The sequence below is a fragment of the Zalophus californianus genome, chromosome 9 (assembly GCF_009762305.2).
Source record: "Zalophus californianus isolate mZalCal1 chromosome 9, mZalCal1.pri.v2, whole genome shotgun sequence".
NCBI lineage: Eukaryota > Metazoa > Chordata > Mammalia > Carnivora > Otariidae > Zalophus > Zalophus californianus.
The window spans coordinates 19,786,338-19,798,872 of NC_045603.1; the positions used below are offsets into that span (position 1 = coordinate 19,786,338).

At 37.9% G+C, this 12,535-nt stretch overlaps 1 long non-coding RNA gene across 1 annotated transcript in view; it reads left to right on the forward strand.

Annotated features, from left to right (window-relative positions):
- Window positions 1-810: 810 nt before the first annotated feature.
- The window catches only part of LOC113922829, an 81,210-nt gene continuing 69,485 nt past the window's right edge, over window positions 811-12,535 (forward strand). The window contains exon 1 of the long non-coding RNA XR_003520083.2: window positions 811-1,268. This is a non-coding gene — a long non-coding RNA (uncharacterized LOC113922829). The remainder of the gene's footprint in view (window positions 1,269-12,535) is intronic.

Here is a 12,535-nt window from a genome sequence, read left to right on the forward strand (position 1 = left end):
GAAGAGCAAGAGGAAGAAAACCAATACAAAAGTATATTATTAAGGTTGCCATTTTGGGCTAAGATCTGAGGAGCTTACAAAATACCTCCCAAAAATGCCCACCTAATACAGATAGGATAATTATTAACCAGTTTCCATCCCCCATTAGTTGAAAGTTACCTCCAGGAGCATTGATTACCCCAGCACTTCTGGGCTGTACTTTTGTGTGGGAAGGTGGGCTTCCAACATTGAAAAAGGACTTGGAACAGAAAACAGATGCATGGCTCACACTTGTGGTGGGATTTCACTAGCAAAAAACGACAAGTCTGGGTGCCTGGGTGGCTCAGTTGGTTAAGCGACTGCCTTCGGCTCAGGTCATGATCCTGGAGTCCCGGGATCGAGTCCCACATCGGGCTCCCCGCTCAGCGGGGAGTCTGCTTCTCCCTCTGACCCTCTCCCCTCTCATGCTCTATCTCATTCTCTCTCTCAAATAAATAAATAAAATCTTTAAAAAAAAAAAGACAAGTCTGAGGTCATAACTGTCAAGTGCATTTGTAGCTGATAGCAGAAGTTGACAAGGGGATGTGATGTTGGGCAAAAGAGGTGTGTATTGCTGAATAGTTCTTGCCTATGCAGAGCTGCTTGAGTCCCATATTAAGTCCACTCCATCACTGAATCTTCAAGGTGGTGGTCAGCCACATTCTATAAAAGACTACCCAGAAGGATTAGACAAGCTACAGTTCCTGTTATTACCGAACCCAAGGCCAAAATATATTCATTATCTTCTTCCTCCCCGCCTCATTTGAGGTTTTCATTGCTCTCTGCCAGAAATTCAGCTGACCTAGTATGGTCGACTGCTAGAGTGAACCAGACCTTCATCCCTTCAGGGATCTACAGTCTTGGTTACTTTGCCTTTTTTTAGGCTATGATTATCACAATTGTTTGTTTGCTGTTTTCATCAGCCTTGGAAACATCAAGACATGCCCCCAGTGAATCACCTGAGTTCCAGACACATCCTCACTGTTTTATTTTGTAGTCACATTCCTAGCTCCTCATGTTAACCAACATATTAATTCCCCTTTCTTGCCTGTTGTCCCACAGACATGAGCAGCCCAACAGGACCAGTTGGCAGCTGTAGCTTCAGTTTTGTGGAGTCCTTACAGTGCTTCCTGGTGGAAGTGTGCGAGCTTCTTCCCTTTACTCCGTCAGGATACAGGACCTCCAATCCAGCAAAGCCTAGGTGGTAGGAATGGGAAACACATTCTACAAGTAACTCACTGGGAATGGTGGTAAGAAAGGCCAATCCTATTTCTATCCTCTTGGTTCCTGCACCTTGCAGTTGGGGACATGGCATCATATATTGGCCATTGGTATAGTACATGTATCATATCCTGGTAAATGGGATCTTAATCCTACAGGATGTTATACCTGAGCTGATGCCTAAGCTGACCCTATAATAGGTCATTTCATTGTTCTCCTAGATTAACTGCTTCTGGATAATGCTGTATATGTAGATTCATTGATCTAATTGTTCATGTTCTTCATTTGCTATGAAACAGTTCCTTGGTCTGAGGCAATGTAATGCAGGATACTATGTTGGTAATAGGCATTCTGTAGACCTTCAGATAGTAATGGTGGCAGAGGTACTGCTGGAAAGGAGGGCAAACCTACATTAAGAGTACAAATTAATTAGTATACAAATGAATTACTTCCTCTTTTGGGGTAGAAGGAAATTAACACACACAACTTGCTACCAAGTAACTAGTTGATTTTAATAAAGGGATAGTACCAAATCATTGGTATCTGCTTGTGACAGATCACATATTCAATAGTAGTAGTAACTAGATCATCCTTAATGAGAAAAAAATCGAAGCTACTGGGCCCATCCCATGCATGGCTTCCAACTCTGTCACCATGATCACTCCATTCATGGGTTTGTTGTGCAAGCCTGAAGTGGTTATGGACAAGACTGGCTGAAATCTATTGGAATCATCCTGTCTGCCTGATCTTTGCTTCCTCATGTGAGTGTTTTCTCATTGACATTCCATGATACAAAAATCTGCACATTTTGCCATAGTCAAAAAGATTTTTTTTTTATTCTTAACTCAGGCCATGTCTTTCTCTATCATCATGGATGACCAAGAGTACTGTTTGAAGCGCTCTGTCCATCAGGAAGCTTTTTCCCTCACCACTAATCTCTATGGCCTCCTCTGAGAGAGGCAATAGTGTAGAAGCCAGCCATTGTTGGCTCACACCAACATATCAAGCTGGTCCGTCCATGAACAAGGCCTACTTTTTCCTTATCTGTCACCTGGCATGTTGATATTGCAAAAAAGAGCTTCAGTTCTTCACCTCTTCCTGTTTCCATGCCTTTTGCCATATAATTTTGCATTGCCTTCCCACTCTGGGTGGAGCGTTCTGCCACACCTTTTGACTCTGAATTTAGCCATGTGATTTTGCTCTGGACCAACAGAATGTTAGCAAATGTGATCCAAGCAGAGGCTTGAAAAATACTTGGATGGTTGGTCTTGCCTCTGCCACTGATATAAGAACGTGACTGGGATAGTCTGATGAAAAATGAAAGATATGTGGAGCATAGCTAAGTTGTTCTAGAAACCCGGCAGCCAAGCTCAAAATGTGAGCAAGCCCAGCCAAGACCAGAACATATGCCTACCAATTCCCAGCTGGCCTTAGATGTGTGAATAACAAATGCTCATCATTGATTCTCATAAAGATTTTTTTGATTATTATATGGCATTACTGTAGCAATAAATAACTGATACAACTGATCATAGGGAATTCCCGATGAGATCATAGGAATAGGTTGAAGGAGATGCATTAGTGCAAGAGAGGTAAATTATAGGGAATCTAGGCTACCTGTCCATGTAACTTACACATGCCCTCTGGACTTACTCAGGCTTGATTCCAAATGCATCATTTCCATCGAATGATGGATTACTACTGTGACTATCTGACCTTATGATTTGGTGAATCTGATAATATCCACCGCTTGATGGGCAGCTCCAGTTAATCATTTGACATCAGATTTTCAGTTTCTGATAAATGCAGAGACATACCAGGAGTTGCTTTTCAAACAATGAGAAAGCATATGACTTTGCTCCAGAACCTAAGATCTTGTGCTGTCTATTAGAACTTGCCAGAGATGCTACACAGTGTCTACCTCAGGTATCTGTAGTGTCTGTCAATGGATAATCTGTCATGTAATCAACTGAGCAGCAGGGCAAGTTATGTCATAGCCTGAACCTGGAGCACAGCCTTCTGTGCTCTGGACTGTATTTGAAACTAGCAGCCTTCCAAATCTCCCCACAAATGGGTGAGAGCAGTATTTGACTTTCAAAAGCCAAAGCCCCCAACATGCTATAACTCTTTCTTAATGGTAGAGGGTGCAAGTTCAGTAACTTGTCCTTTTTTTTTTTAATGTTCAATTAGCCAACATATAGTACATCATTCGTTTTTGATGTAGTGTTCAATGATTCATTAGTTGTGTATAACACCCAGTGCTCATCACATCACGTGCACTCAATACCCATCACCCGGTTACCCCATCCTCCCATCCCCCCTCCCTCTGTAACCCTCAGTTTGTTTCCCGGAGTCCAGAGTCTCTCGTGGTTTGTCTCCCTCTCTGATTTCTTCCCATTCAGTTTTCCCTCCCTTCCCTTATGGTCCTTTGTACTATTCCTTATAGTCCACATATGAGTGAAACCATATGATAATTGTCTTTCTCTGCTTGACTTATTTCACTTAGCATAATACCCTCCAGTTCCATCCATGTCGATGCAAATGGTGGGTATTCATCCTTTCTGATGGCTGAGTACCTTGTCCTTTACCCTGTCCCAGCATTCTCCAGACCACTGGACCCCTAAAATCTGCAAGGATCTGAATCTTCTATCTTCTAGCTTGTGTCTTCTATCTTCTATCTTATAAGGCACCAAGAGTCCCTTCCACTTCCTCTTCACTAAATCTTTAGCCTGATTTACCAATACAAGTTACCAGCATGAGGTTTTGTGGAATATCAGTATGAACAAGATTCCTGCAGACTACATAGTGAGAGAGCAAGAGAGTTAACATAACCCTATGACAGTAGGTTAGCATGCATTGCTATCCTTCCCATGTACATAAACACTTTTGATGTCCTTAATGATTGAAAAAAAGTTTTCCAAATCAACAGTCATATCCCATACCAGAGGCTGTGTTGATATGTTCCAGGAAAGGTATCATATCTGGCATAGGAGCCATGATTGGCATGATCACTTGGTCAAGTTTATGATAGTCCTTTGTCTTCTACCATGGTCCTTGTGATTTAGCAGGGTGATACAGGTGAATGCAGAGGGTACCACCTCTGCATCCTTCAAGTGTTTGAAGATGGTGCTAATCTCTGCAATTCCACTCAGAATGCAATATTTTTTTCTAGTTTACTATCTTGGCTGGGGTGGCAGTGTGCAATTGTAGGGATTTCTACTTGATCCTCCCTACCATAATGGATTTTATTCCATAGGTCAGGGAATCAATGTGAAGCTGTTAAGAATATCCCAAGTATGTACTCAGAGACCAGGGCAATAGCCACAGGGACCTATCTAGTCCAGTTGAAAGTACTGTAAGATGGACTGGAACCCAGACTTTATTTGTTACCTGGTGTCCATAATGCCCCACTCTAATTGAGGGAAAATGATGACATCTTAGATTACTTGATATTAAGTCAATTTGGCCCTCTATCCAACAACATTTAAAAGGATTAAGTATTCCCCTTTCTCCATTGTACAGTTACTTTGACAAGTAGTTTATAGTTCTTTAAAGAAAGACTGAGGAAATATTTTTTATATATACTTGTAGTGGAAAAGGTGGCATTTTCCTCTTTAAGATTTTATTTATTTATGAGAGAGCGCAGCAAGGAGCAGAAGGAGAGGGACAAGCAGACTGTGCACTGAGCACAGAGCCTGACATAGGGCTTGATCCCACAACCCCAAGATTGTGACCTGAGCCGAAATCAAGAGTCGGCTGCCCAACCAGCTGCACCCAGGTGCCCCAAGGTGGCATTTTTCAAAGGACTTTGGCCTCCTTTTCGATGGATGGACATGATGAGATAATAATTACAGGAAAACACTTCTCCTTTATAGCAGCTGACATTAGCCTTCTCACCAGCTCATGCTTTCTTGGAGTGTTACAGTTAAAGCTATACTCTAGTCTGCTACCTTCTACCTTGAGCATGAGGTACACCATGGTATATTAATTACCAACACAGATCCCTGCTTAGCAGGGAATCTTGATTGCCACTTCAGCTTGGTGCTGCTTTGCCACTGATGGTTGAATATCACTACCGGCAGGTAGTGATTTTGATTGTAGAAAGTGTTTGAGAATAGATTTTCCAAAACATCCTTCTCAGACAAAAAAACTTCATCAAAGATACAGAAAATCTGAATTAAGTTTTTTTCCTTAGTAAAGAGAGTTCTCTGGATCCTTCCTGGGAAAATAGTAGGTTGGCTCTCTCAACACAAGAAATAAATCCATTCTAACATTCCCACCTCTCAGCCCCTGACCTCTTCCTCAGTACTTTGACAAGGCGATTTCAGCATCTCCATCTCACTTAGCGTAGGCCATCATGACCAAATTTCATGAAATCATCCCAACAGCCTATTAGCACCAGCCCTATTGCCAGGATGTTAAATCTTGAGTCATAAGAGCGTGCTCTCATGTCAATAAACTCTCCTCTATCCAGCCTTTTTTCTGCCCACTCTGGTCCGACAGACTCAAGATCTATTCCCACACATGTTCTCCAGATTTCTGCCAGTGCTTGTTAGCCAGTTCCTAAAATTCTTTCAGTAAATAGGCTCTTTCTTCCCAGATCAAGGACTATATTTTCTCTCTCAGCTGAAACTTGACATTATTCTCAAGGCAATAGGGAAAGATAAATACTGAGGTGGCAGGGGTTATTGTACATGGAAGGCATCCACTTCAAGTGAACACTTCATGATCTCCAGGTAAGGCAAGGCTGCTTTCCTCTAGTAAAGGAGAAAATACTGCTTTGGCTGCCATGATATTCAAACTGCTCAAGTGTATCCACCCAAATTTTTTCATCTCAAATCTCAGTCCTCTCCTTCAATATCAGGGCTGTGACTTTAGCAAAGCAGACTTGTAGAGACTGCACATATCATCTCCTTTGCAGGTCTGCCACCCTTAAACCCTGGGCCTGGTTTTCACCACAGCTGTCCTACAGATGAGGAGATAATGGTCTCTTTAAATACTACAGAAGTGGCCTTTTGGCTTTCAGAGTGCCCTAAGATGATAGTTGGTGGATCTGAGTCTTTACTTCCTTTTTTCAAGGTTTCCAAGACAATTAACAAATGCTAGTCAATTCCACAATCTTTGCCCCTAAATCATTCTAGTGACAGAGCTACTGGATAACTCATGGCTTCTTGTCCCAATCCACCACAGGTGAGATTCTTATGAATTGTGATGCACACCAGAAATTACCATCATCCTGTTTATTCTTAAAATAAGATAAGGGACCAAGTGCTAGAAGCCCATCCTAGGGATCTGCTTTCCACTATCACACCAAAGTCCTATGTTGTATTCCTCCTAAAAACAGATCTCAAGACAAACACTCAGGCACAAGAAGTTTATTTGCCTCCTGGGGGAGGCAGGAGTGAGAGCAGGAAGAATGAGACGAGGAAGAAAATACAATACAAGGATATATTATCAAGATTTCTACTGTGGGTGCTTGGGACTTGATTCCAAGACCAGCACCTCCTTAGAAATGAACAGGTGCATAAAAAAAAAAACTTAATTCAGATTTTCTGTATCTTTGATGAAGTTTTTTTGTCTGAGAAGGATGTTTTGGAAAATCTATTCTCAAACACTTTCTACAATCAAAATGTATTATTTTATATTAAAAATAGTTTTGTGTTATAAAACAAATAAAAAATAAAGTATAAACAAAACAAAAATAAATGAACAGGTGCTTCCCAGAATTGTCCCCCAGAAGGACTAGAGGCTGGATCATCTGTCCATGAGCCCTGGACCCATTGATTGAGGGCATTACTCCTCTACATTTCTGGGATATAGTGCCTATGCACCTTGGTGGCTCCATGCCCTTGGAAAGGACACTGTGTCAGAAAGTGGAGAAATGGAACGTTCATTGGAAATGGGTTGCTATCACCAAAAGGTGAGTCTGAGATCGAGTACAAGTCTATTACAGCTGTGGCTAACATCCAAGGTGGGACTGGGGAATATGTTGCAGGGCACTACCAGAAGCTTCTGCTGCAGACAATGCTGCTTCTAAAACACCAAATTGGCCTGAACTTGCCTTTACTTAAAATGTATAATTTTTGTCTTGGATTGGATGGTAAGCCACACTCAAGATTTCCAGAACTTTCTCATTACAAATTTTAGTTTTTAAAATTCCAAGAATGAGCAAAGGATAAACAATGACTAAATCTGTATCTTTATAGTCTGTTGTAATTATAATACAATTTTTAAATGTTTCCTTTTACACATACCCTGCAGAGTTTTTCTGTGAAAGTTTTATATCTGAACCAGAGCATGGCTCCTGTTAGAGAATAAATTGTGTCCATGTGCTCTTGAAGAGTGCCCAGACAACATAACATTCAGTGAAACTATTTTGTTTCTGATCAAGTTCTTCACAAAAACAAGCTTAATTTCCAGGATCCATGAAGAACTTAAATTCTCACAATTTAAGTCCTCTACTTTAATAGCTGCTGCAACGCTGCCAATGTATCTTTTCAAAAACATTCATTTTTACCTTTCTCGTTAGGAAGATTAATAACAAAAGCACTGACACTAAAGTGAGTGTCACTCTGACTTGGATTTTGAATAGGTAGCTTAAACAAGAGATATTTATCTTCCTTTGGAACATGAAGTATAAAGATTTTATTTGTGACTTCATTTTCTCTCTTCCCAAAACAATATTACTTTAGATTGGCAGCTTACAAGTAAATAAACTTGGGAAAAATTCATTTTACAATATCTACAAATCATTTATTAGTCATCTGTGTATACTTATGTTCAAATTGATATGAGTAGATTAAAATACTTTAGAATTAAGCACTTCGTAGTTAACTTTACAAATATTTTTTCTCAGTAAATTCTAAGTATTGGAATAATAACATTTTTAAATACAGAAGAAATCTTAGCAAATGTCTAGTCTAATTGCCTCTTTTTTACAAGTGGATAAATTGAAGCCCAGAGGTGTTGAAGGATTCTTCCAGGAAACATAAGAAAGAAAAGAAGTTTAGTTATATAAACAAAAATACTTTATCAGTAAAAAAAAAAAAAATTATCAGTAATATCCTTATCTTAAATATTAATGCTTTTGGTTATCTGTACAAAAGCAAAATACTTAAATTTTTAGTAATCTTATTAAAAGTTCACATTGTAATCTGCAAAGTGGAGTTGTGAAATTTTTTTATATTTAAGGAAATTCTAACATCAATTCTAACATTCAGTTTTTTTCACTTGTATGTGGTCATGTGGCAATCAAGTAAAGTTACTTCTACATTTTCTTAGGGACATCTTAACCATACTAGTTTATGCTTTACTATACTGTAATTCTTGTTTTACAGATCAAACCTTAGAAAATTCTAAGAAACTGGCAGCATAGTTTTTAAATGGCCAGTATAAACACAGAATACCTAGATAGCAAAGTCAAAAAGCCTCAAGGATAAAATCTATGACATAATTCCATAAAAGAAACAAACTGTCAAAAATCACTCCAAAAGAAATAATCTGAATAGCCTTACATCTACAAAAGTTGAATGTATAGTTAAAAACATTCCCATAAAGAAAACTGGGCACCCACGTGACTTCATTGGTGAATCCTACCTAACATTTAAGGAAGAAATGATGCCAAAATCCTACCACACACACACACAAAAAAAAATCCTACCACACATTTAAGGAAGAAATAATGCCAATTATACACAAACTCTTCCAGAAAATTAAAAAGGGGGAACTACTTCCCAAGTCATTCTATCAGACCAATATTAATCTGGCACCCAAATCAAACACGTTATAATAAAACTATAGACTGATATTCATTACGAAAACAGAGGTAAATGTTCTTAAAAATTTCTTAGCAAATTGAATTTAATACCATAGAAGATACACAGATGAATACACACATATTCACTAGAAATGTGACAAGTTGGCCATCATGTATCATTAGGGAAATACAAATTAAAACAACAATGAGATTATACCACTTACCTATTAAAATGACTAAAATCCAAAATCCTGATAAAACTACATGCTGGAAAGGCTGCAGATCAACATTAAAACTCCTTTATAGCTTATGGAAATGCAAAATAGTGGGACCACTTTGAAAAACAGTTTGGTAATTTCTTAAAGCTAACATAGTTTTATCATACACTAGCCACACTCCTAGGTATTTATCCATTTGGGTTTGAAACTTATATCCACACAAAAACCTACCCATGAATGCTTATAGCAGCTTTATTCATAATTCTCCAAACTGGAAACAACCAAGATGGCTTTCAAATGTGAATGAATAAACAAATTCTAGTATATCCACACAATGGAATATTATTCAGTAATGAGAGGAAATGTGTTATCAAGCCATGAAAAGACACAGAGGAACTTTAAAGCATATTGGTAAGTGAAAAATCTACATATTGTATGATTCCAACTACATGACATTTTAGAAAAGGCAAAGCTACAGAGATAGTAAAAAAAAAATCAGTTTTTAGGATGTGAGGGGAGTGAGAGTAGAATAAATAGATGAAACACAGGATATTCTTAGGGTAATTAAACTTCTGTATGAAAATGTAAAGTGATGGATACATATCATTATTCATTTGTCAAAACCCATAGAACTGTACAACACAAAGAATGAACCTTAATGTGAACTATAGACTAGTTAATAATAATGTACTAATATTGGTTCCTTAATTGTAACAAAAAATGGTCCATTAATTATAACAAAAGCATCACACTAATGCAATTTGTTACTAATGGGGGAAGCTGGAATGAGGGGAGTGGAGTGTATATATTGAACTTTTGTACTATTTGCTCAATTATTCTGTAAATGTAAACTATACTAAAAACATCTATTATTTTTCATCCTTAGAGATGAGAATGGAACAATGGTTTTTTGAAGTTTTTATTTAAACTGCAGTTAGTGAACATATCTTTCATTATAATATACTGTTATATTAGTTTCAGGTGTACAACATAGTAGTTCAATACTTTTATAAAACACCTGGTGCTTATCACAAAAAGTGGGCTCCTTAATCCCCATCACCTATTTAACCCATCCCCCACCCACCTCCATTTTGGTAACCATCAGTTTGTTCTTTGTAGTTAAAAGTCTGTTTCTTGGTTTGCCTCACTCTCTTTTTTCCCCTTTGCTCACTTGTTGTTGTTGTTGTTGTTTTAAATATTTTATTTATTTATTTGACAGAAAGAGAGAGAGCACAAGCAGGGAGAGTGGCAGGTGGAGGGAGAGGGAGAAGCAGGCTTCTCATTGAGCAGGGAGCCCAATGTGGGACTCGATCCCAGGACCCCGGGATCATGACCTGGGCCGAAGGCAGACGCTTAACGACTGAGCCACCCAGGTGCCCCTCACTTGTTTTGTTTCTTAAATTCCACACATAACTGAAACCCTATGGTATCTGTCTTTCTTCGACTGACTTATTTTGCTTAGCATAATACTCGGTAACTCTATCCATGTCATTGCAAATAGCAGATTTCATTCATTTTTATGGCTAATATCCCATTGTGTGTGTATGTATATATACACACATATATATACACAATACATATATAGATACATATACTACACACACATACACCACATCTTCTATCTCCATTCATCATGGATTGGAAGAACAGATATTGTTAAAATTTCTATAGTACCCAAAGCAATCCACACATTTAATGCAATCCCTATGAAAATTCCAACAGCATTTTTCACAGAGCTAAAACAATCCTAAAATTTGTATGAAACCAAAAGGACCCCAAATGGCCAAAGCAACCTTGAAAAAGAAAGGCAAAGCTGAAGCAAGCAATTCCGGACTTCAAATTATCTTACAAACCTGTAGTGATGAAGATAATATGGTACTGAAACAAAAATATTTGACACATAGGTCAATAAAACAGAATAGAAAACTCAGAAATGAACCCACAACCATATGGTCAATTAATCTTCAACAAAACAGGAAAGCATATCCAGCGGGAAAAAGAGTCCCTTCAACAAATGGTATTGGGAAAACTAAACCACTCTCTTACACCATACCCAAAAATAAATTCAAAATGTATGTGATAAGTGGGAGACCTGAAACCATAAAAATCCTAGAGGAGAACACAAGCAGTAACTTCTTTGACATCAGCTGTAACAACTTCTTACTAGATATGGCTCCTGCAGCAAAGGAAATAAAAGCAAAAGTAAACTATTGGGACTTCATCAAAATAAAAGCTTTCTGCACAGCAAAAGAAACAATCTACAAAACTGAAAGGCAACCTGTGGAATGGGAGAGGATTTTTGCAAATGATACATCCAATGAAGTGTTAGAATCCAAAATATATATGGCCGACATTTGAGAATCACTGCAACAGGCACCTCCCCCAGAAGATCAGCAAAAACAGCCAGCCAAGACCAAGTTTACTGATCAATGAGAATGGCAGAATTCCAACACTAGGGGGATACAGCACATAGAATTCATGGCTTTTTTTCCCAAGATTCTTTAGTCTTTGAAAGTTAATTTTTTAAATTTTTTTTCTTTTTCTATTTTGAATTTTTCTTTTTCCCTTTTTCAACCAACATCTTATCAATCCCTTTTTAAAAAAATCTTTATTTTTCAATTTTAGAGTCATATTCCATCCTTCATAGTAGTTAACCTTATTTTTGGTATATATATAAGTTGTTCTCTCTTTAAAATTTTGGATTTTGGGTTACACTTCCTTCTAACAGACCAAAATATAGGCTAAATCTCTAGTGTATTGGCTTTGCTCTAGTCTCCTGCCTGATCACAACTCTCCCTTTTTTTTTTAATTTCTTTCTTTTTTCAACCAAGTTCTTATCAATTCCCTTTATAAAATCTTTTATAATTTTCATCTTTACAGTCATAGTCCATCCCCTCATCGTATTTACCCTTATTTTTATAAATTTATAAGTTTTTCTTTCTTTAAACTTTTGGGAGGCAGTTTCTTCTAATAGACCAAAATACGCCCAAAATCTAGTATGTGGCACTGATCTCTCCACCAGCCTGATCGTATTTGATCATATTTTTTTTTGTTTATCTTTTTCTTTTTCTTTTTTTTTCTTTTTTCTTTCTTTTTTCTTTCTTTCCCTTTCTTTTCCCCTGGTTTCAGGTCTCTTCTGATTTGTTTAGTGTATATTTTTCTGGGGTTGTTTTACCGTGTTAGCATTTTGTTCTCTCATTCATCTATTCTCCTCTGGACAAAATGACAAGATGGAAAAAATCACCTCAAAATAAAGAACAAGAGGCAGTACCGACTGCCAGGAACCTAATCAATACGGACATTAGTAAGATGTTGGAACTAG